We start from the raw sequence: 27,007 nt of genomic DNA, 5'->3' as shown, positions 1-27,007 counted from the left end.
CAAAGATTTGGGGTCCATGGTCAAAGGCCATAGTCAAAGATCAAAGTTAGCCAAGCAATTGATATGCAGAGGCACACAGCTTCTAGCTTTAAATAATAATATCATTATTAGTTACTGAGTAACTGCTAGTTCATCATTAAGTTTGCTTCCTAACTCTCTAACTCGACTGCAGTTGATATTTTTTCGTTAGTTCCCATTTCCGTGGCACGTTTTACAAGAAAAGCGACACAGCCATAGGCCATAGTTATGCACGCAGACATATAAACATATAATATATAATATATATTTATATATAATGCCTCTTCTCTGTCAGCCCCGCCCCTTGACTGCCGCTGCTGCTGCTGCTGATAACGCACAAGTTGTTGCCCTTTATGCATTTTAGAATGCCTCGTGTTGCCTGTTTTTCTGAGGTTTCGGCTAACAGGAAATGGCCAACATTAGACAGTTGGCACGTGTTTTGTGCAGCTGCACTGGCACATACGAATATATATATATATATATATATATATATGTATATATATATGTTCTATGCAGCCAGCGGAAATGCGACATTCCATGGAATTTATATACACAAAGAGCGCTGCTTGACAACAGTTTGCATTTCGAGGTTTTAAGCCAAGCATATTCCATTATTATTATTATTTGTATATGCTTTTAGTATTACTATTTAATTTATTCTTATTATATTTTTTTTTAAAGCTAGTCTCAGTTCAGGCTTCTTTCAATCTCAGCTCTAACTTAAATTTTTATTTTTGTTTTCATTCTCTATTTTATTATTATTAGAGTGTAGAACAGCAAAATCTTAGATTTACAGGGCAATTTGATGTGCTGCAAGTGCAGCTCGTTTATCTTTCATCTTTGGCTTTAACTAAGTGAGTTGCCAACAGCTCGATTCACAGTTGATTTATAAGGTAAAGGGGGGTTCACTTTTATTGCAGTGTATCTGCAGCACATTCATCTCATTAAAGTTCTCCCTCTCTCACTCCTCTTCTGTTGTCACTTTGCTCATTGTTGGCAATTCTTTAGCACTCGAAAGTCAAGCTGCCCTTAACAGCAGTTGCCTGAACCCTACGTACAGCTCGCCACACCGACCCCTTTGCATGCGCGCCCCTGGCCATACTCCATGCGCTGATGCAAATAGAAAGGGAAGTTAAGAAGAGAAGAGAAGGAGAATTTTATGCTTTTGTTACTCATTCAGAGTTTTCTTCTTCAGTTTATTTTGTGGCTCATTTGCATTATTTTAATTCATTTCGCTGCGGTAATCGGCCAAGAGTTTCTTTAAGCCATAAATAAAGCGAACTGAATGCTAAAGTGAAATTGCTGCATTTCATTAATTTCTTTGACCAACTGTGAGAAAAAAAAACAAAATGATTTCAGAAAATTATAATAAAAGCATATGGAAAACTTTGCAATTGATATTTTTTCAAATTAACAACTCTGCTGTTTTCATAATAGGTAATAAAGAGAGAAGGAGAGAGAGACAGAGACAGACACTGCAGCCCAAGTTGGTCCTGTAAAAAGTCAAGCAGGACACTTGAAACAAATTGCAATTTGTGCCATATGAAGCGAGAGAGAGGAGCGCAGGCCGACAATGAGATTGAGCTTTTTGGCTTCTTTTACTCTGTGCGCCGCCTATAAATTAAGTGCTGCAATTAATAATTAAAATGTGTGTTAATTGAAGGAGCGTCGAGCGAGCAACATTTGCCGCCTTTGGCTAATTGCAATTTCAATTAGGCACATTACAAATGCAAGAGCAGTTCTTCCACACTCACTCTCCGCCCCTATATCTATCTCGCTCTAGCTGTAACTCACTTTCTGATAAATAATATTCCGTAAATGTAATCAACGTGTGCTGAAAGCTAATGAGAATGCGGCAAGTGGTGAATTTATGAGGCTGAGCACATTTAGAGAATCCAAATATGTTTTGCTCTCTCTATCTTCCCCTCTCTCTCGCTCTCTCTCTCTCTCTGTTTATGCTGTTCTGCATCAGAATTCATCTTTTTTCTACTCTTATATAAAAAATTCAAGTTTGTGATGATAAAATAAATTTAAGTAACTCTCAGGTCTTTAGTTGGGCAAATACCATTGCTATATTTGACTTTGTCTTTGTTTTCGTAAACATTTCTGCTTTGTTTTAACTTTCGGTTACTTTTTCAATAATTTATCTTCTTCTCTACTTTCTACAATTCTTGGCTTGTGTTTGTATTCGTAAATGTTTTTACTGGCTCTCAGACCCATATTTTCTCTCTTTCTCTCTCTCTAATATTCATTTGCTCAATTCTATCTTCAGCTCGCTTTCGTAAACGTTTAAACTGGCTGTTCTTATTAACCTCAATTATCTATTTAACAGACAAGTTTGCATAGAAGTCTTTCTCTTAGCAATATTCGCTTCTATTCTGCTTTATGCTCGCTTTCGTAAACGTTTGCTCTGGCTGCTCCCAATTACCTACTTCACAAATCAATTCGTATTCATACTTATAACCCTTTCTCTTACCCATGCTTAGGCTTGCTTTACCAAACATACTCTTGGGCTCTTTCATAGTCATAGAAATGCCAAATATCTCTGATTCAGCTGCAGCACTAAGCAGATTTATTTCTTGGAACAAGCTAATGAACAGATTAAATATTTGATATAATCTCAGAGAGAAATGTGCTGGCTGGCAATTAGATTATTAAAATATGGCCTCAGTTGCCAGGGCCGGCATGCATGGATTCGTTTTCATGCTTATCGCATTTTCATTTGCCTTTTCATTTTTGCGGGTTTTCTATTTGCGGACCATTTCGTTTGTCGCCCATGGGCCAAAAATATATTTTTCGCTGACAATTCGAGCGAAAGATGCCAGAGCCAAGGCCAGACCAAAGGCTTTTGTGTCCAACTCATATTTCATTTCTCATTTCCATTGTGGAGCCACACGAGCTACGGAATGCACCGACTGCTCGACTGTTATCCTTCCCTAGCTGAATGTTTCAGTAGTGAATCTTTTATTATATAACACGGATTAGATGTCTGCTCTGTGGTGGCTCCCTTTCCCGTGTAGCTGCCGCTTCCTTCGTATCGTGTGGCATGCCCCACACGTTGCACGATTCGCCCATTTGTAATTGAGTTACGCTGCACGCCCAGCATCGTATGTCTCCCGGTCTTTCTATACACATTGATACATGTACATATTCTGTATGTGCATTGATTATTAACATCAATCAGCGTATTGGCTTGATACACTCTTTTTATGCCTCACTGTGGCACAGCACGCAATTAGCTTGCCACACACCCAGACGCCGATTGCCCATTGCCCATTGCCAGTTCGATAAATTTATTTATTTATTTTTATCTCTTTTCTGCCAATTAGTTAATTAAAGTTGTTGAAAATATTTCACAGGCTTCGCCACGTAAAAGATAGCAAAAAAAGATGTAAAAAAATCTGAAATAAATACAAAATTTAATTGTATAAATCATTTAACGTTTTAATTCAATTAAAAGACATAACGAAATCATAATTGAAGAACTTATATGAAATACAAACTTAAAGCAGCGTGCTCAAAATTTATATCTGTATTAAAAATTGATAATACACAAAAAGAATGTATATTGGAATATAATATGGATTTAAGGAATTTAAAATTAAAAATTGAAATCTAATAAAATATTGAAAAAAAAGTATAATATAAAAAAATGTTAAGTTCATACCTTCCGTAAAAATATGTAGACCAGCAAGTAATAAATAAAATTGTTTTTAATAAATTATTTTTTACATTAAAGAACACTTATCTCCTTTACTACTTCTTTACTAAAAATAGCTATACAATAAAATACCTTAATATTTTTTTTTTAATTTTAAACACAATACGCATTATTTACACCTCTCCTAACATTTTTAGTTATTATATTTAAAAAAATATGTGCAATTTAGTATTAAAAAAACGAATCTTTTACTTATATGATGAAAATCAAATGATAATCAAATATTAAGAAATATTATTATGAGCTATATGCTTTGTCGGCAACGCTCTACACTTAAAAAATATTTAATGTAAAGTTTATAAAAGGCATTGTTGAAGCCCCAAGTTAATAAGAATTAATAAAATATTTATACATTTTTTTTTAAACATTTAACATTCACTTGCGTATGTAGCTCAAGCAAGTTGTAATTAGATCGTTGCGAATATGTTTTGACTTGCAGATGTCAACAGTTAAGTGCAGGTCTATAAATCAAACGATTGCCAATTAAGAGCCGTATAATTCGAAACTGACAAAGCGCATAAATGCATTAAGAGTTACCTGTTACAATTTACAATTTTGTATTTATTTCTTGTGCAACGCTGCGTATGCGTAATCTGTGCAATGAGCGCGCGCACACAATTAACCATTGCGATTTCCAGTTTTGTAATTTATTTCCTGCCACCGGCTCACCTTGTGGCATAAAAATTCTAATTTTCATTTCAAATGAAGCACAAATACCAAAAACAGCAAATAAACAGAATGAAAACTAAATAAAAAACCCGAATGAAAATATTTCAAAAATGGAATAAAATAAGAACTAAATGTGAAACTGATTAAAAACAATTTAAATGAGTTGAAAATATTAAGGCTGGCAAAATACAACCGTAAGCTGTAAAGTTTAGATTGTTGAATAGAAATGAAGTAGGATTTTAATAGAAGTGATGTGCTTGGAGATACTCTGGGATTGAAGAAATGGAAAGTTAGACTTTGATTTTAATTACTTCATATATGAAGAGCATATATTTGAAATATATATTAGAAAATAATATATATTAATAAATAATTATAGAATATAATATATAATACCCTATATAAGCTATTATATATATTTATATGAATTATGTGAATATATATAATTATAAATAATTATAGAATATAATATATAATACCCTATATAAATGATTATGTATATTTATATGAATTATGTTGGAGTGGATGCACTTCCAGATACCTCCTTTGAATAAGAATGCTTTAAAATGAAGAGAGTAGAGTCTCTATGTAATATTTGAATGCAGTATTATATACCCGCCTGCAGATATGGTATTATATCTCTGATATATGAGCCTATATATTCACAATTTTCTGCAGAGTATTTTAAGCAGGAGCAACTGGTTGACTGATGGGCCTTAATGATGGCATGACGAACTGACAAACTGATGGACTGGGCTGACTGCAGAAAGTCAAGCAGTCATCAGCAGCAAAAGTACCTGACCCAAATACCAAGCGTCAAAGCAAAGCAAAAATAAAACAAAAAGCAAAAAAAAATGTTTCTAATGAGGCAAATTAAGCAAGAGCCAAAACAATTAAAACAAAAGCAACAAATGAGCGCATAATTATTTTATAATTAAATTCCATTTAACAACGTCCACACACACACACACACATACACGTGTTGTTGTTGTTCAAGTTGGTAAATTTTGTGTAAACTTTTGTGCATTTTTCATGGCTCGAGTTTGCGCCAGAGCCAAAAAGCGCACCAGGTGTAAATAACAGCGCAGCGCGAAAGGCGCTTAGACAGGTGCCAGAGGGGAGTCGGCAGAGAGAGTGTTGCTAGAGGGATATATATATGTATATATATAGAGAGTAATGGGGCATGGGGGTAAGTGTTGCAGCCATAATCGCTGTAATCAACTCAATGAGCAAAAATTCTCTTGCAACCGAAAATTAGCTAAGCGAAAATGTTGAGCAAGATAAATGGCCAGCTCTTATTGACACATGGAACGTACTTGAGATACCCATTAAATTTACAACTTGGGGCCACAGTTGCCAATCACTTATGGCTCTAACTAAAATTTTGAATTTGTGTGTAAATATAAATAATTATAGAAAAATATTTAGAATTTATTAAACTTGTTTTTATTAGAGTTTTTGCTTAAAAGATAATATTGAATAAATTACAACTTATATATGCCATATAATGTTAATCAATGCTTTATGTATTATACGGTTCACTCAGATTTTGTATTTGTATTTATAAATTATTATATTTTTATATCTTATATATTTTATATATTATATTTTTTAAATATAATATACTATTTTTTAAGTATTTTTAGAAATCTTGTACAGCTGCTTCTTCGATGCCGTCTTTAGCTGCTTAATTATAGCGCATCTTCCTCGTTTCATGGGCCTCTTCAGTTTCTGTCTGAGGCTGGGGAATACGTTAGCTGCGGCATCATTAGTGTGTCGCTTCAGGTCAAAACTTTGGTATAGATACTTTGCTTCATTTTTTGGAATAGGCACAAATTGATGAGAAGTTAAAACACGTGCTGCAAAACAGCTATCGAAAAGGCACTAAGCATTCACAATTTATTATGTTATGTTGCTACAAAAAAAAAGTCAAATAAATAAGCATAGATTATTTATATATATATATATATAGAAGCAAGCCTTCCAAATTAATTATTTGCTATACTTTTTGAACGCACCTCGTATATCTACATACATCATATATACATATAGCCCAGACAGAACAGTAAAGTCTCAATTAATACAATGCAAACATAAACACTCTATAAGAAAGCTATCTCATGGCTTCATTCAAAAACACCGTTAAAAACACGTGTTAAAAATTCTTCGTAAAAATACCACAAAATAATAATTGTGATCATAATAATGGATTATAATTATTATTACTTTTTTTTGTTTTGTTTTTTATTGCTATTGTTGCAATCGAAGCGTCCACAAATTGGTGAAAGTTCGCAAAAGTATTTGAGGCAGCGGCTTTTTGTAGGCTGTCAGGCTGAGGTGGCTCAGGTGCGTGCAGCAATCTGTGGCAAGTTGTGTTACTCTAATTGTGTGTGTGTGTGGGTGGCAACAACTTCATTGAGCTTCTTGAGAGCTTGAACTAGTTTCCATTTGAATAGCCGCCAGCAAAGAGAGCATGAAATGTGCAACGAATTGTGGCAAGCAACAAAGATTTATTGAAGCCGGAGCCTATTAACAAAATTACTTAACAAGGCGGCCGCGACTGCAATGGACATGCGGCAACTGCAACACAGTGTTTTTTTGGTCAAACAGCAACCACAGCAATCCACCGAAGCAAACAACTTCGCTGAATTATTGCCAAGCGACTGAGTCTTGAGTTTTTCGGCACTAAAAGCAAGTTCTGGCTCATCCAGAGACCTGGCTCCAGCTTCGACTCCGGCTGCGACTCTGGATTTAGATTTGGTTTTTGACTCTGGCCAGCGATATATTCTCTTTAATTGCATTCGCTTGGCCATGGCCAGCACAAAGCCTTAGCAAAGCAAGGACACAGACTAAGCCTGTCTGAACACAACGTCGCCCCTGCTGCCGGGGCATAGACGGCGCAGGCAACAAAAGGGGGATTTGGGTAAAATTTTAATCTCGAACTGTACAACAGACAGCGAAAGAAGCTTAAAATGTGTAATGGCTTTAAGTCTACGTAATGCGCTGATTTATGACCTGAGAAATAAAACTATTTTCTAAATAAATTTCATTAGAAATTTTTGCAGTTGCAGTTGCAGTTGAGCTGCAATGCTGCAAAAAGAATGAACAGAAATATAAAATGAAATTTTATTTTATATTTTTAATGTAGCTGGTTTACATATTTAATATATATGAAATGTAATATGATTATATTAATACTGTCTTTTTCTACGGAAATGATTTTTTATTCTATTTTTCTTTTATGACAGTTCGAATCTTAATGCTTTTCTAGTCTGCTTAGCTGTCTAAAGCTTTCGTATGTTAAGGTCTCTGTCTATGACATGTTAACTTAACAATTTCGGCTGAAATCTTTTGTATATTGATGTAGCTTCCCATGAGTATCTACTTTCGTTCCGAATTGGCTTTAGAGTGGTGAAAGAAATAATCGTTTAGAAGACGCCCTAAACAACATTGACAGCAGCTCTATCAGTTATTCTAGCTCGTACTACGCTTATCTTTGAATGTATGTAGGAGGAAGCATCCAAAGGCGAAAGTTATAATTAGATATTTGTTCTATGAGAATCTTTATATCATATTTGCTGAGTACAGTTCACGAGATATGGTCTAAAGACCAAAGCTAGATATCAATGTTTATCAATTTCAAGAAAACAACAAATAAACGTTATCGATCATTGAAAGAAAGAAAACTAAGCTGTAACTGTTAAGCAGTAGTTGATCTAGATAAGTTAAGGAATCGATGTTTATATATCTATACAAACAAACGGATCGGCCGACGAACAGATAGAACTGACAGGCAGATGAGACAGACAGACAGACGTTCTGGCAGGCAGGCATTGCTGAAAATATTTATTCTTTTCTATCAATAATATTCCTATACTATTCTATCTCAAATTTCCATTTCACTCAATTTAAAGTGTACAAAAAAAAAATCACACAAAATCTTAAGCATAAAATTCGCCATATCGAATAACTTTTTGAAGTTCAATTTTAGCAGAAAAAATTGTCTCTTAACTACCACAAGCCATACATTTGCTAAAAGTCTTAAGCGACAGCTTTTGCGAATTTCCTTTTGACATTATAATTTCGATCTTAACAATGGCAAGAAGAAAAGAATTCAGCAAGTTTTTGTAGCTGCCACGCTTAAAGCATATTTTGCGAAAGTGCAAAGTCACTTGGCTGTGAGCTGCAGCGCGTGCTGCACACGCCCCCCTTGCCAATTTGCGCTAACGACGCCTCTGGCGCAATGGGGTTTCAAGGGTAGGGAAGGCAGCAGATGTTGGTCCAGTCACAGTTTTATAGACAGCAACAGCAATAGCAATAGCAACAGCATCAGCATTGTAGCTGCAATCGCGGTTGCCGCCTGCCAATCGGCAAAAGTTGCAAGCGGCAAAGTTGACGACCGCAGTGACTAAAAAACAACAACAACAACAACAACGACAGTAGCAACACACAGCAGCAGCAGCAACATCGATGCAATTTGTTATTTTGAATTTTCGCAATTTTCGAGTTCAAACTATTTTTGTGCGCGCTGGCAAAAAGCAATCACAGAACACACGAGAGGCCTTTGGTTAAGGGATACATGTGTAGAGGGTTAGGGGCGTAAGGGGCGTGGTTACTCCACAACACAGAACCGACAACAAATATTTAATTAAATATTGCTTTGACTACAGCGCCAACAGTCGGACTACAATCGAAGCGACTTATAGCGCTCCACAGGGGCTCAGTTTTTTTTGTTTTGTATTCTGTATTTTGTGTGCTACCCATCATTAAGTTCTGGCATTGATAATGATTGGCTCGAATGATACCTTTTGGCCAGGCTAAATATAAATCTTGAGCTATTTCCACCGCCACAGACAATTGGCATGCTCATCACGTTGCCAAGCTCAACTCCCAGGCTCCATTCCATTGTCAGCTGATTCGATTTATGCAGCTTGCTCTCCCTTTTTTTTTGCCACTCACCTCTGACTGCTTTTAATCCTGCACTTTAGCAACGAGGACATTCAATTCAAATTCCAAGTCGAGGGCTAAATAAACTTTGTCGCGAGCTCCAGCACTGAGCAGAGCAGAAGAACAGAAAAAATGGCAGAAGATGAATAAGAGAAAAGCTTAGCACCGTTTTTTGTCAGCAAAATTCTTTCGATTCACTACCTGGTATACCCTGTAATTGGTCATGTGAGGGCATAAGATATGGCCCATATATGTATATTAAATTTGTTCAGGTTGGACTTTGAATCGGCGGAGAAACTTGATTTGATTATGCTTAAAGCGAATCTGAGCTCTCCTTATTCCAAGCTCTAAGTAGAGAGCACATTTCTGTTCGGTATAGTCTGTTAATGTATGTCAATTAAATAATCTTCAAATGCCCACCTTCTCGAATATTAGCTCTAGATAAAGGGTATCTGTTAGTCAGTTTTTATCTAAACACACGCTCATCTCTAACTCTAGGGTATTTGCCACTTATGCATCAATATAAAAATTTTGCAATCCAAATTTCTACACTCTACACTCTTAACTCTATCTACAGGGCATCTGCTAGTCGTGCAACTTCCGCTGCTTCCATTTTGCATTTACCTTCATCCATCTCGCTCGCACAGCGAACATATTTTATGTGTCTATCAATGGCGACCTGTAACCCAACTGCAACCGCGCATCCAGTCTTGAGCTATATATAGATAAGGATATATACATATATATATGTACATACAGACATATATATACGTATGTATGGCTGTAGCTACAGTGGCGTCTGCCTGTCTGTCAGTCTAGCTATCTCCGCTTACTGTTTCACGCCATGCAAAATTTATTGAATTTAATATGCATATTGCAATAAAATTTCTGCATTTTCCTGCGTCCTTTTTTCTTTTTTTTTTATTGTTTTTTTTTGTTGTATCCTGTCTCTCGCATCCTTTTGTCATTACATTTGCAGCGTTAAGGCGTAAATTTGCCCTTTTTGCTGAGAAATTTTGATACTTGCGAGCAGCTGAGCGAAATATTTTCATAAGAAAATATATATGTATCAAGAAATCTTTGCTTTAGCTGCTGCTTTATGAAATTTATGAGCTTTTTCACAAGCTTAAAGCAAATTTTATAATAATAGTCATAAAAAAGTTTCATTTTTATTAGCTCAACTAAAAAATATTAAGTTTTTGCTTATGATTACCTATAATTGACTTCGCTACAAAAGGGTTTTCAGCTTTGCTCTTGCAAAGCCTTTCTGTTATGAGCTTTAATGTGCTTTCAATATATGAAGACTTATAAAGAGGTTTAGTTGTAACTACGTGTTTGTAAAAAGCTTTGAAGCTTTGGGAAAAGCTTTTGAATATAATGTATTTTCTTCAATAACTTTGGTGGGATGTTTTCAATAATTTAATATAAATAATGCATACAAAAACGCAAATCTAAGCTGAAAGAATTAAAGCTTTAACATGCTTGTAAAATAATATTTATTTTATATATTTTTCATTGAGCGTTTTTTTCTGTTCCGAAGTATCATACCTTCCACACATTTTGGTATTTTTACAAGACTTTATGGTATTGGAGCTATCTTTCAATGAAATCTAAACAAGAAAGCTTTTGCATGTGCTTTAAAAAATGATACTTTATTTACACCAACCTTAAAATACTGCTAAATTGGTCTCAAATATTAAGCTTTCATGTGCTTTAAAAGCTCTATATAATATTTAGCTGATAAATATACCAATATATCAAATGAAATGCAAATAACTCATATTTGTCTTCATTCTCTTGTATCTTTTCAGGTTTGTGAGCTACTTTTATCATCAAATTGAAAGTCCAGCAAGGTAAACCGAAAAAAGTTTCACATGTTCTTTGACCCAGTCTCCCCAATTTTCGACAAAGCTCAGCTAATTACATTTACACCAACTGTTAGTCTGCAGTGTGTGCGTGTGTTTGTGTATGTGTCGATCACTTTTCACAAAGTGCTCTCGAATGACCCATTAAAATGAGCCATTAATTTTTAGCCAATGACCCTCTTAGCTGCCAGCTAAGAGCTACGAACAAAGTTGCAAGACATCAAAACCAAAGCCAAAAGCAAACGCTAAGCAGAAGCTAAATTAAAATAGAAATAATAGGCAAAAGTAGGCGCAAAATAAAATACATATTTGCCGAAATGAGCATAAAACAAAATAAATAAGCAATTAACGGCGATAGCCGATGGGGCGGACACGCCTTGGCCGGGAAGGTGGGCGTGGCCAAGCGCTCTAAGCGCCATAAATTTGTGCGAAATGTAGTGCGAATTCCATTAATTAGCCATAATGAGCAGAGCCAATGGCAAAACGGGCGGGTCATGGCAGCGCAGGGCAAGGGAGGATCGATTGGCACATGTACGCGTATGCCACATGTGTCGCGTGTCATATGTGGCAAATGTCGCATACAACATTTAACTGCACAGCACAAAGCACGGGTCACAACATGAAACGCACATAATCGCGGCTAATTGCCAGCCAAAATGGTTGCCCAAAGGTTCAGCTTACGGGCTGTCAAATACAGCTACGGACATTTGCAGGTGACGTTTAACAGTTACAGTTATAGTTGCAAGTATATGTATGCACAGGTCACTACATAGATGCACTTACGCTTATAGATACAAAAGCAAGTATATGTATAATGATTAAATTATTGAGTCAAGGACATTTACAGATAAAGATACAACTGTATATATAGGGATATAGATATATATATACATAGATATATAGATATACAGATATATAGATATATAGATATATAGATATATAGATATATAGATATATAGATATATAGCTAAAGATGTTTTTAAATACAAGTAAAGATAAAGATACATATATATAGATACATAGATACATAGATATATAGTTAAAGATGTCTTTAGATACAAGTAAAGACAAATATATATATATATATCTAAACAAATGAAGATACATTTGCAGCCAATCATATATATATAATACGTATCTACAACAGCAAATACTAAATATACAGTTACATGCGTATATTTAGATTCAGATACATGCACAGTTATCTAGCTACAGCTAGAGATAGACTCGCTGTAACATCGGCAGATACGAAACGCATAACTAATGCTTAGTTGACACACATGCAGAGCCCCATAAACAGTGTCGACGCACAGCAAAAGGGTGTGTGTCTGTGTGTGGAGGGCTCTGGAAGCATTCGGGCCCAGATTAACCGTTAATAGCTTCAAATTGTTGCCACGCTTTTTGATTTTCGGGCATTTCATTTCGCTTCGTTTCGTTTCGTTGTTGTTGTTACGCATTTTTCCACGCTTTTCTTTTGGGCCGTTTTGGTATGCGACGCAACTCGATTGACTCGTCCAGCATCATCATCATCATCATCATGCTAATGATGATGGTGCTGTCGATGCGGTAACTGAATCGCATTTTGCTCGCCACTCGCTCCATTGGCCAACGCACAGTCAATTGGCAATGTTTATCTGGTCATTTGAAGTTGTTTTTCGAGTTGGCTTCCAATTTCCAATTGAGTTGTACAGTTGCCCAGTTGCACAGTCGAAAAATGCCAATCTCCGAGTACACTGTTCAGCATAGTTGCGGCATCCGATCGCATGTTACGATGCTTAAACGAATGTCGGACAAATTCCTTTTATCTTCTGCTGTGTGTTTTTCTTTCTTTCTTTTTTTCCGAAAAGGTGATCGATATCGTTGTTAGATAGCTTAAACAATTTTAATTACGATAATGTGCGTCGATCTGTTTTTACTATAGTTGAATAGTTAAGTACACTTAAAGAAAAAGTTGTGTATACAAATTTAGGCTTAATATTGTCATGCATAAAATATAGATATAGCATAAAATATAGATATAGATATAGAAATGCTTTAATTAAAAATTGTTTAGTTAAATTTAATTTATAGCAATTGAAGAATTAATAGAAAGAATCTCAATTGCTTATTCAATTTGCTCCTTTTTGCTACGCTAACAAAAGTTTTTAATTTATATTGAATTTAAATATATTTTAGTTTGCATCGAAATAATAATTAAATACTGTTGGAATTTTTTTTTAATTTATATATTATTTATAAAATTATATATTAATTCAAAATGTCTATAAAATGCAGTCCATTAAAGTCCATTGTCCATTGTAAAATCTTGAACTACATATTTAATATGTAACCACATTATAAACAACGTTTTCAATGTGTCATTTTTTTAGGATTCACTTAAAATAATAATATTTCAAAATATTTCTTTTTTTTTAATGCTGTTTTTATTTGCAATCCGTCTTATACGAGACAATAAACAAATTTGTTAATAATAATATTACGTAACCGATATTTCAAAACATGAAATTAGATTAAAGTTAATCAGATATATTATTAGCATTTTTTAACATTGCCAAAATTAATTAATAATATTTTTATACTTTTTTAATGATATTAATTAACTTTACTAAAATTAATACTACATTTTTTATATTATTGTTTATGCTATTATTTAATTTTACTAAAATTAGTTTTAGATATATTTTATATATCTTCACCCTTTGCTAAAACTGGTTTTTTGTTGTTTAAATAGTCAGTTTTAACTGAATATTATTAAGCATTTCGTGATCATTTTATTTCCGTATTATTCCGCTATCCACTCTACCCTCTGTCTATGCTATTATTTACACGTTCTATTGAGCATACTAAGTACAGCCCACACACACACAGCCATACAGACTTGAACTTAAGATTTAGCTGACAACTTTGGCTACTTCGTGTTGTTCTGTGTATCTTGTATGCATTACATAGGCTGATCCCCACGCAAATCTCTGAGCTAACTCGTTAGGAAAATAACACCAAATAGGAAAGAAGGCAGAAGAAAAACGGGTCTATGAATACGTTGACGAGTCAAAAAACAGTTACAACATAAATAAACAACAGAGCCAAGTTGAAGTCATGCGTATTAAATACCAAAAAAATGGAGAAAAAATGAGAAAAAATTCAAATCGTTGCGCACGACCAAATTGTAGGCAATCATTTGGAAACACTGAGAGTGGGAGAGAGAGGAGGAGATCGGGTATGATATTGTGCGTAAATATTGATAGTTAGCTATGCTTGAAAATCGTCTTATATGTCTCATATAACTGTCTTGGACTCTGCCCCACTTGTTCATAGCTTATTGGCCATGTGGCGAAAGGAGGCGCCTCTCTCGGTTAGGGGTGATGTGAGCTGATTTACGACAATCAGTGCAACTAACAGTGCAACCTGTTTGCAACGACGACAGTGCTGCGAGCACTTGAAACACGTTTTGTGTTTTGCTTTTTATGTTTTCAAATGCAGCCAGCAAATTGGCCCGCAAATAACAGCCATGCCCCTGTGTAAACAGCAAATGCCGCAAGTGCAGCGTCCACAAGCGACAAACGGGACACTTTAACGTTTTGGCCATTGACAACGATTAAAAACAAGTTTGCCCCAAGCCTCGTGCCATACAGCCGCCCTGCCTCTGTGGCCCAAATACGCGAGTGGCTCTTGTTGCAACTGGATGTGGCAGCAGCAGCAGCAACTGCAAGAGAAGCCAGCCAGCCAGGCAGCCAGGCGAGTGGCCAGGCGCGACAGCATTGCTGACCCAAATACAAAGACATTCAATCGACGTGAACTGTATTTTGTATCATATTTTATGGCCTTGCAACGGAGAGAGAGGGAGCGAGGGTAGTAGAGAGAGAGAGAGAGAGAGCGCACTGAAGTCTTTAACTTTGCTCTTCGGACAGTCTTGCTATAAAGAAGTGTTACACATATAGGCGAACTGTGCCTCATTCAGCTTTATAGCTGAACTTTAAGGATCTGTAAAGTTAAGCGCAATAAAGTTAAGGGTATTCCCTTATTATAGCCTAACAAGAACTTCATCAAAAGACCAATTGAACAACCAAACAAAAATGTGTTCAAAATATATTTCAAGCTTGAAAATTTTGAACTTATAAAATTTCAGAAGCTAACATTTATGAAAAATTTAGATATACACAAATAAAATAAATAAAGAACTTAAATATATATATTTTACAATAATGTTAAAATAAATATTAAAAACAAAAATTATTACAATAAATAAATCTGAAAAAAAAGATTTTAAATTGATTAATTAAAAATATAAAAATTAATTAATTAGAAAAATAATTATAAATTAATTTAGTGAAATAGAATATCAAAAAATTATTAATAAAAAGAACAAAAATGATAATAAAATTTTTTAATTTTTATTATTAGTTTTTAAGCAATAGCCGTCGCTCTTCGAATATGATTTTAGTATTTTTTATATATTATATATTTATATATTTAATAGATTTCATACTGATATTATATATGTATGGAATATATATGCAGTTTAGACGCAACAAAATGTTTATAAATTTCAAAAGAGCATAAACAGTTCGTTAGGCAAACTGTTAAGCTCTCTCACTGACGAGCATAAATAAAAATTGAATGAGACCCAAAAGTTGTTGGCAGCGAGTAAGGTGCAGCGTGAAGGAGGCGTGGCAGACAAGGTTGGCAGGGGGCGATAAAGCGAGGAGCAAGGTAACTTGGCTGCACAGAGTAGGTAAGCGCGAGTTTTTTGTCGTCATCAAAATCGCAGGTGTGTGTGCGTGTGTATAAGCTGTGTGTGGATCTGATGATTTACCGTTGTGGCCTCACAAACACACACACACACACACACACAATTGCAATCGTGTGCATACGTATCCTAGTCAAGCAACAGTCGAGCTGTAGTTGCCTAGCGGGTTCTTGTTGCTCGAGTTGTTGTTAGAAGTGTTATAGTTGTTGTTGTTCTAGTTGTTGTTCGTATTTTAACGTTGGCTGCACGTAGTTGGCTTGTTAGCAAATGTACGGTACTTTTGCCTGCACACACACATACTCAGGTGCAAAAGAAGTCGAAAAAATATACACACACAAGCGTAACAGTAAAACGTTTCAATTTTGATGCTTAATCTAAACTGTGAACAAAATTTAAAACGGAATCGATACATTTTACAGTTAAGCGGTTTGTTGACTGTCAAAGGAACGGCTTAACTGGCTTAAAATAATTAAAATTAAGATTTGATATGTGTAGCCAGGGTGAAGGCGTTACTCTTAATGCGCAATATTTACTGACAGAAAAATACCTGGTCTGAAAGGTATCTTCAGGGTATCTTCTCAGTAACTCCCAACTTTTACTCATTCTATTTAATAAAATTGCTCACAATTAACAAGATCTCAAACTCTGACATACAAATATATATATTTTTTAAATTATAATTAATATTAGTCTAGCAAAGTTTCTGCAGGCGCAAAACATTGTTACTCTCAGCTCTCGGAAATGAAATGGGCACAGAACAGGTGCTTGCCACGCCCACACAATGCAAGCAAAATTGTAAAAAAAGAAGATAAAGAAAATAATATAAAGCACAAAAATGAGAAACAAAAACAAAGGCCACGTCAAAATTTAGCAAGGGCCGCTAGTCATTTGCAGCTGCAGCTGGACAGTTGGGCGGGCTAGCCCATTTTGCCTATGGGGGCGTGGCACAGAACTAGTTGCAACACTCGAGTATTAGCTTTATTTTGCGCAGCGTTTAGCCCCGCCAAGAGGCGAGCCTCAGACTGAAGGCTCTTCAAGCAAGAGAATAGCGTGTGCCCCTACTTCCTCGCCCTATCCCCCCCCACTCTCTCTCTCGCTCTCCCACACAGCCCCTCGCCTTGAGCTGCGTCTCGTCTTTGTAACTCTGTTTGCTTTTTTGTTGGCAGGCCTCAAATGAATTGAATGTGAAAAATTTAAATGCAAACAGCCGCAGTCAACGCAGCATGCAAGCTGCTCTCAAATGCTGCTGCTGCTGTTGCTGCTGCTGCTACTGATGCTGCTTTCTGCTTGCGTTGCATTACACAGGCCGAGCTTCAACCCCGCCCTTACACTGTTGTTGTAGGGTATGGCCCCAATGCTTGTGCAAAGTTCATTGTACCACGCTTAGGCTAAGAGCCGCAGCCCAAAAGAAAAACGCCGCCGCTTTTGATTGCCAACGAGGGGTTGGGGTTAGGGTTGGCGGGGGCGTGGCTGAGTGGGCGTCTATATATGGTGCTGTAGGTGGCCAGGTCATAGACTTCACTGGGTTCGTTACTTAGGCCCAGTTAGGCTCGACACACGCACAGCAACAACAGCATTTTTCTCATATTTGTTTTTCGTTTCGTTTCGTTTTTTTTTTTCATGAGAAACTTTTATTGTTATTGTGCGTGTGTGTGTGATTTCTTTTTTTTTTGAGTGCGTGTTTTAGATTTACTGTTACTGCTGCTCGTTTGCATTGCTTGAATGAATTTCGAATGGCCGGCCACACTGCGCTCTATGGAATTATACCCTTGCAGCCAACTGTAGCTGACAATTATTGAATGTTTGCTGCTTTGATTGCTCACACGATGGACGCATAGATGCGCCGAAGGTAACCAGAGCTGAACTTCAACTGGTAATACTGGCAATTTTGTGTGTAGGAATTGTAAGAAGCTGTTCTTAAAGAGAGAGATAGAAGTCTGATAGAAAAGTCGAATGGCTGATACAAGTGTTTGCTAAAAAAGTCTGTCAAAGCACTGTAGAGCACTGATGAAGTCAAACAGATAAGTATGACAAGAGAAACTACTAAAGGCAGCTGCAAAGGGAGTCCGTTAAGAGAAGCTTACCACTGACTTGTCTGGTAAGTGTGTATATCAGAGCAGTTAAGAATAATCACAGATAAGTCTGAACATCGTTTTAGATTCTGTCCTTTATCAGAAGTGGTATATGTGGCATAGGTTGCAAAAGAGTCTGGCAAGGCAACATCTCGAAAGGCTCGTTTATTAGATTCCTCAACAAAAACTCTTCACTAGAATCCGCTTATAAATTCGCTCATTAAACTTCTCTAATAGAGAAGCCGCTTTGAATGACTCTTAGAGAATTTTTATAGCATTAAGCACAAGAAGAGTCTACTAGCGACATTTGTATAATGGCTTCGATTAGTACAGAACGTAGATGTCAGGAAAAGCATTATTATTGTATGTCCTTGATATATAATTTATCTAGGCATAACACTTATCGAAGCTTAGTTTAGCTAAACTATATTAATGTATGCATATATGTTCTACTCTATTTACATATTCATAGCAGGAAAATCATTTCTGCCCATATCATTTACGCACATATAAATAGCTATTCTCTTAGTCAGCTCTTCTCTATTATATGTAAAATGTGGCGACACCTTTTAACTTTCTTTAAAGCATTTGGCTATGCTTCTTGATAATATCTGACAGTTTATTTGCACAGCCGCTTTTTGGCACCTTCACTCGACAAATTGAATTGAATCCATTCTCTTTGAGATGGAGTCTAAAGCTTGAACTTTCGCGACATTCCGCAGTGACTGGAAACCCTTCTTTACTCGGTCCATTCACACACTTTTGGCTACAAAATTAGCACTTTGCCAACTACGCATGGACGGCACATGGCAAAGAAATTAGCATCTAACCGAATCACAAAACCAGCTGCTCCCCAGCCTCCCTTGACAACTTACCGAGCACACCTCTCCGCAACTTACGTTTCTTTGACAACTGTCTCTCTCTCCCACTCTCTTTCTCTCACTCTGCTTATTCAGCTTTATTCGTGGCACTAAATAATACGCCTTAGCGCGTTCATAACATTTTGCAGCTACTCTAGAGGCTGCTATTCAAATGTTGCCTTCTCTCTCTCTCTCTCTCTCTCTGTCTTTTCTCTATCTCCCTCTTTGACTTTGCCCACCTTCTGCCTTTACCACTTTCACCCGCAGCATTTTCATTATGCAGCTCACGCGTTCGCTCCATGAGTCCTGCCAGTTATCTATGAAGTCCTAGAAGCGCCGACTGCTAGATAAGCAGCCACATTAGCACCTGACCCCTATTCGTGCTCCGCTCTCCCCCTATAGCCACACGTATTTTTAGAATTTAGTCTGCGAGAGTTGTTTATGGAGTAGGTGCACGGCTTGAACGTTGAATAAAAGCAGAAATTGTTTTGCTTAAAGCTCCAGAAACAACAGCAAATCTCTGACTTAAATAAAATAACTTAAATTTAAAAAAATTAATTTTGAATGAACTTATATATATTAGTTTGCTATATTCATTATAAAGAAATATTTTTTCATAAATCATAAATAATATATGTGGGTAATTGAAAGTTTTATATAAATTAATAAATCTAAATTATATATGATGCACTTTTATTTTTGAATATTATAAAATATGTAAGCATTTTATAAATGTTTGAAACTTTCAAAATAAATCGAATATATATGCAATAAAAAAATATTTCGGAATTTTAGAAAGTTAATGTTATTATAAAATATATAGTTTTAAATTTAAAAATAAAATATATATATATATAAAAATAAAAAAAAATAAATATAAAAAAAATATTTAATCTTAAATGTACTTTCTTACAATTCAAATATTTAGCTTATAAATTATAAGTTATGTAGATTTTAATATATATAAAAGTATACAAAAATACAAAATTTATTTATATATTAATTCCTCTGTGCCTTAGAGCTCTTCTTAACTCCTATTCAAAAGTAACTAAAACTTTTATTTTTACCACCAATTTTTTCTGATTAAAAATACATACAGAATATATTTTTGCTACATTTTTATGGCCATGTTTACCAATTTATAGCAATTTACCTAAAATTTATATGTAACATTTAAATGCTACACCATTTGAAAACATCAAATAGGCATTCCGATTGTTCTGCTCGTCAGTCAATGTCTAAATGCCAGTGCTATCTATGCGAGCAGCTAATGATTGCTCGCTTTGTAGGCAAAACTTTTCACTTGCAGACAAAGTACACACACAATACACGCAGTACACAGCAGCAACAACAGCAGCAGCAGCAGCAGCAGCATCCGCAGACGTGCAGAGTACATAAATTACGCATACGCCGCATTGACCGGCCTGCCACACTCCATATATATTTCTCTCTGTATTTTTCTTTCTCGCTGTTGTTTTTTCTGCTGCCCCATTCTTTGTGCCATTCATCATTTTTCATGGCGTTGACACTTTCACTTGTTTCAGCAAACAAATACAAGCAACAACAACAACAATGACAACAACTAGGTTAAACCTGCTCCTAAAGTTGACAAGTCTATTTTTTATAGCCACGACACGCCCCCTCCCAGACGCCGTTCGGCCCCGCCCCGTCCTGTCCCGTTCCACTCACTTTGACCCGATGTCCTGTTTTTGTGTGTCGCGCTGGTTACGCCCTGTCAAATTTATTAGTTTCAATATAAATTGACAACAAGAAAATTTGTTTATAAATTGTTCATGTTTACAAACGTTTGTACAAAAAGATATTCATAGTTGATAAGGAATACTCTGCAAGCCGAAAAGTTTGACAAGGCGCATATATTAGCTTGGTCTTTAAATGACTTTATAATAGTTGAACTGAAGTTGTTTCGACTTAAATTGAGCACAATTTTTAGATTTTTTGTCAATTTCTTAGAAAGTTACTAAGTGAGTTACAGTTTGGAAAATAAATTATAAGGAAATTTCGTCATGCAGAAAAATGCGCTGTCTTCTTTAAAGATATCCAATTCTTTAATACAGATTGTAGGATATACTTAGCTGAGTAACTCAGTTGGATACAAGTTATTGATACGAATCATATAGATCATAGCTATACAAATGCGTATACCCTAGTCGAGCTCAGCTGCCTTACTTTTTGCTTTCATTTAACTATGGTAGAAATAAATATTAAGAGACGAAAGAGGAAAAATTTTAATAAGTATATTCAAGTCAGGCATGCTCAATTGACTTACCTCTTCATTCTTTAGGTTTATGTCATAGTTAAAATTGCCGTCAACGAATAATGTTCAGCATAATAATGATAATTGAGACGCAAATAATAAAAATTTTAGATAGAGTATCTGCCAGTCGAGCGAGCTCGAACTGCAACTCATTGTGCTATATAAGATAGTATAGACATACAATTGAAAATAAAATGTTGATAGCAGAAATACAATAGTTGAAGATCTCTCATTTAACAGAGTATCTAGCCGTCGAGCAAGTTCGAACTCCAATTAACCAAATTTTAACTAACTTCCTCATACTTTTTATTGGTATAGGTACAGTAAAACTATGAAAACTATATGAGAAGCTCAATAGTTAAAAATATTTGTTTTAGCAGTGCACCTGGCAGTCGGGCAAGCTCTAATTGGCTTACACTTATTGGGTTTATTTATCACACAACCGCGTTGTCTTCTTCTTCATTACTTTTTGAACTTTTATGCTGCGGCACTGGCTTTAAATTTCACTGCTAACGTAGATTTATGTGTCGACCCCACCTGAAATTAACATAAATTGCCCCTCATTACGGCCAACGCAAATAAAGTGTAGCAAAAATGCGAAAACAAAACATAAACGAGCCAACAATAAATATGAAAAGCGTTTTTCATAACTCGGCTCGGCTCGACTCGCAGTTGAGTTGACTTTAGTTGAGTTGAGTTGAGTTTGGTTTTTGGTTTTCTTGCTGGATGCTTCACAGAGAAAATCGCTTTCATCTCTAGCACGTAGCGAAAACCGAAGCAAAATGTTGACTGCCCAACCAAACAAACGAAGTCAACACACAGCCAAGCAGCCAACAACTATCCAAGCAGCCAGCAGCGAGCAATTCATGCAACTAGTTTTAATGCCTTCACTTTTATTGTTGCCGACAGCATTTTTCTCTTAATGTCTTCATTATACGTAGATCTTTGGTTCAGGTAAATTTTTGATGAACTTTAATTAACATCTTGCACGACTTTCAATGTCAATGGCACGCATATAAATTATATTTTATTGTCTGCTATATATAAAGCAAATGAGTTCATTTCACTCGTCCAACTGGCTAAAAACGTACGCCTTAATGACAGCGTCTCCTACTCCTCTGCTCCCTTGATTAATTCCAGCTGGTCTAGGTCCATGGCCAGGCATAGTTGTTGATTAATATTGTGTGGCGAAGCTGTGCCTGAACGCTTAAGCCTTACTATTTATTATGCAACTTGAGCCAAACGGTGTCAAAGGTTAAGTTCATTGTGGGGTCAAAAGAGATGCAAGTGTTAACTGTAGTTGGTTGAGCTGTAAATATGCGAAAGTATTGTAATCTTATCTTCATAAATATTTCATTATTTAACAATTTTTTTAACAGAAATATCAAAAAGTTTTTCCATGTTTGCAGTTGCTCTGAATATGCTCTTATACTAGTTCTTATAGCATTCGAATTATACTTAGTTAAAATTTAGTTATATAACTAATAAAATATTCAATTAAAGTAAAATGCATATTAACACAATTAAATATATACCCCAAGCTTCAAATATCAAGAGATGACCGTTAAGCTGTCACGACATATAGAAGATGATCATATCAAAACTTCTTCTACTATCTCACACGCCTTCCAGGCCACAGTTACTATAGAGAATAGCTAAAACTTTTAACATATTCAACCAAAAGCAGTTCCAAACTTCTTCCGGCACAGAGCTTACCTTAAGCTTCAACAAAAATGCGACAAATTCAAAGCCTTAGCTATAATTTGTCAACTGCTCGGCGGCAATCAATCTTTAAATCGAGTTCTTAGTCACACACCAAAAGAGTAAAAGAAGAAGAGCAGTAGAAACCACCATGGAACACACATTTTACATTAGCAAACACTTGGAGTCACTTAACTTTATTTGCTTGGGGAGTCGAGTCGAGTCCAGAGTCGAGAGCAAACTATGCCAATCTATCTATCATAAGCTCCATATACGTTGCATTCGCATTTACAACTCACTCGGTCACACTTGACCCAACAGCTTCTACTCTCCACTCGTTACGCAACTCGATCAACTGCCACATTTCGTTGCCATAAGACGCACTTCAAGGCGAGTCAATTGAAAATAAACGTAAAAAAACACAGTCGTCAGGTGTGCATGACTGGCAGATTCCCTGACTTTTGAACAAAAATGGCAATACCTTTTATTTAAAAGTGATTTGTTCTGAGAGTATGGAAAAGTATTTGAAAAAAAAAAATATTTATGAACTGTATACATCAAATGGGAGTTTATATACTAAATTTTATAGATTTACCTCGTATAGTTCTCGAGTAAGACTTAAATAATCCAGATTCTTAATTGATTTAATGTAACGAAAATATGAAAAATTATTTTTAAACATTTTCAAATATTTCAAATTTATTTTCAATACCTAGATAGCTCTTCAGAATGCGAGAGTTGCTTGAAACATTTTCAGTCTTAACTCAACTTAGACAAAATAGATAAATATAGATCTTAACTTACTTTCTTCTACATATCACATACTGACACACCAAGACTATATACCCTACTCAATCACTCCCAACTGAACATCGAAAAAAACTTCATAGCCGCAACAAATTGTTGGGAGCAAAAAGTAAATTTTTTGTACATCCCAATTTGTTGTTGGCATTTTATTTATTTATTTTTGTTTTTTATTGATTAGTTTGTATTGATGCGAGTTGACCTTGGCAAGTGTTTCATCTATTCAAATGGAATTTTAAATTACAAAGCTCACGCGGCACTTCCTCAATGCGAATTATTTAACTGCCCACATCAGCTACAAATTCGCTCATCATACAACTTATTATCATACACAGCAGCAGCATCATCACCATCATCATCATCATCATCATCATCATTATCATTAAATGATGACGAGTATTTTTTGGTATTTTGACCATCTGACATTTTGGTTTCTTCGAAATATTTTAACATTTTTTATACATTTTACGCTTCATTGTGCTCTGTTGATTTTTTAGCTGTTTTTTTGTTAGCTTCTTTATGGTGTCTAAATTAGCATATTTTTTTGAAGCACTGTACTCTGTAGGCCATTAGCCGAAACTTTGTCACATTTATCTGTCCGTTTCATTGGAGTTGTATTAGTTCCGTTTCTGTTTTTCTTTCTCTTTGCCCGGGGCCAAGAAAACTTTTTGCTGCCGCTCAATAAACAGGAAATCACAGACGAAATGTCGTTTCGATATTGGTAAACAGAAACAAAAATAGTTTTTCTCAACTTATGATGCTTGGCAAATACATTTGCAATATTGACATTTTTTCGTTATTTTTTCCTCGCTTTTTATGAATTATTTTTAATTATGAGCAGCCGGTTTATTTAGCAAGTTGATTATGATCTTAATAATAGTAGACATTGCCTATAAAACGTGTTATTTATGTTGCTAAGCGGATTAGTAACTCTGCTAATTTGATAAAGAAATATTTAAATAAATGATATGGAATTTCAGAAGCCGTTGAATGTCGAGTGGAATTGTGATGTTCTTTAAAAATTTAATTTTGTAGATTAAATAAAGAAATTGAGGGTATTAGTATGGCAGTTAAAATAAATATATAACATTAAAAATTCTGAAACTATATTTTATATAATATATATTAATATAGATTCTTATTAACTAAAATTTGAATATTTCTTATCTATAATTTGCTTCTTAAATGCAAATGACTCGAAAAGCTCACTCAACTCCACAGCTCACTGCCTCAGCGCAAACTCTACTATTAATCTTCCATCATATTATTAGCTTTACAAATGAGCTAAAAATATTCCATGCAAATCATATTTCAGACGCAAATTGGCGTATGGAAATACTGAATCCGAAGTTCTGAATGATAATTTCACATACACGTAGCAAATCACTTTACAACTGTCAAGGCGAACAATGCTAAGCAGCACAAGCTCAACCCCAAATTCAGTCTGCCACGCCCCCTTTTCAGTGTCGCCCATCATTTGAGTTTATCATACGAATTGATTGGATGCAGCAGGTCCAGCCATATGCCAAAATATTTGATTGATAACTTATTAGTTGGCTGGCTTTCATGTCTCTAGCTGAAAGTAATACCCGAGGGCGAAGTTTTGGGTGGTTGTTGGGTGGCAGTGCGACTGTGCCTCCACTGTTGTTTCATCATCATCATTTTTGGCTAGCTTGGCAAAACTTTTGTCTTTTGTCTCTCTGACCGTTTATCGACTTTGTGCTTTGTACACATGAATGAATGCCTAATAAAGATGAACACACCAGTCAGATATGAGTGTAGACCACTCCCCGGCTATATAAACAACAATTTATATATATATAAATATATCTAGATATCTTTGTTGTTGCATATAAACAAAAACAAGTTTCGGCTGACTCTCTTACAAAAATTTAAACGACTTGCGAAGAGTTACAAAATTTATTGAATGCCCGAAAACCTAAATGCTAATACAAACAAGCGGATTTTGTGGTTTATGCAAATCGCTGGTCAAAGTCAGGGCACAAAAGTAACAACAGTTTGTAGTGTATAAATATATACATACACATACATATGTTATACATATATATATATATTTTTTTTTATATATATAAATATTTACTTATGTCAATTTACTCTCTATATGTATTTATCTGTTTGCTAAATATGCAAATAAATAAAAGTTTAATGTTAATTCGTTGGCTGCGGGCGAAGAAAAAAGTGCAAGAAAAACAGCTAGTGATGCAGTTTAATATATATGACTTAGGAATACCCTGTAGAGAAAACTGTAAAGAATGAAAATATAGTTACCTATATTCCTATTTTGTATACACAGTAGAATAAGCTAAAAAATAGACATTGTAGCAGTAGATAAATGACATTTAAATGCACTCTCTTCGACATGCTCTCGTAGAGCATTTAAGTCTGCGTATAGTAGTATAGGTATTTTACTCTGAATATATTGAGTTCATATTAAAACGTCTCTTGGTATTTTCTGGCATTTGTATAAAGATCTATTTTATACTAACTTTCCTCTAGTGCTCTGTCTCTGTCTCTTTCTCTTGATCTCTGCATATTCATCTGCCTCTGTCTCTATCTCTCTGTTAGAGACTCTGATCTGTAACTTTCTGTCTTCCACTCTCTCTATCTCACTTATTATAATATTACTTTTCCTCTCTCTCTCTCCGTCGCGTTCCCTCTCTTCTTATTACTATCTATCTTTGCATCTTCCTCTCATTCTCTCTCATGCAATGTTTCTCTATTTTGTTTTACATTTAACATACTCGCTCTACATTGTAAGCATACCCCATTCAATTAAACTAAAAAAGAAAATGCGAATTCTTTGCATTTATTTAACCTGCATAGATCCGTTCAGATTTGTATATACACATACATACATACATATGTGTCACTATATCTATGTATTTGCCGCTCAGCTGTCAAACTGCGCAGCTGAAGGTCGAGTTTGGCTTTGGCTACGGTCTGGACTGCCTGGTGGGAATTGGGATTGTGTTCCATTTGTTGTTCGAGGGTCGCAGCTTGGCTAAAATGTGCGGGTGATGGAACACAAATGCCATCAAGATAATGCCAATTGTTGTTGTTTTTATAGCTATAGCTGCTGCTGCTGCTGGTGCTGGTGCTGCCTTTTGACTGGTTTATTTTTGGGTATTTATTTAAGAGGTGTCAAGTTTTTGGCGCAGTTTCCAAAAAGAAATAATATTACAAATGATTCATTTTCAACTAGCGTCGATGTGTGTGTGTGTGTGTATTTGTATTTTGGTTTTAGTCCTGGATTTTGGTCCAAAAAATAAACGCCCAGGAGCAATAATTCATTTGCCAGCTTCCGCAT

At 35.4% G+C, this 27,007-nt stretch overlaps 1 protein-coding gene across 2 annotated transcripts in view; it reads left to right on the top strand.

The window, feature by feature from the left end:
* Window positions 1–27,007, top strand: part of LOC111595794 (leucine-rich repeat and fibronectin type-III domain-containing protein 3) — a 156,285-nt gene that overhangs the window by 93,547 nt on the left and 35,731 nt on the right. For both annotated transcript variants that reach the window (XM_023309684.2, XM_023309680.2), the window contains exon 2: window positions 11,167–11,208. The gene's annotated coding sequence lies outside the window, so the exon portion shown is untranslated. The remainder of the gene's footprint in view (window positions 1–11,166; window positions 11,209–27,007) is intronic.

The sequence above is a fragment of the Drosophila hydei genome, unplaced genomic scaffold (assembly GCF_003285905.1).
Source record: "Drosophila hydei strain 15085-1641.00,03,60 unplaced genomic scaffold, DhydRS2 tig00000172-arrow-pilon, whole genome shotgun sequence".
Lineage (NCBI taxonomy): Eukaryota > Metazoa > Arthropoda > Insecta > Diptera > Drosophilidae > Drosophila > Drosophila hydei.
Note: the sequence above shows the minus strand (reverse complement) of the source record. Positions and strands in the feature narration are given on the sequence as shown.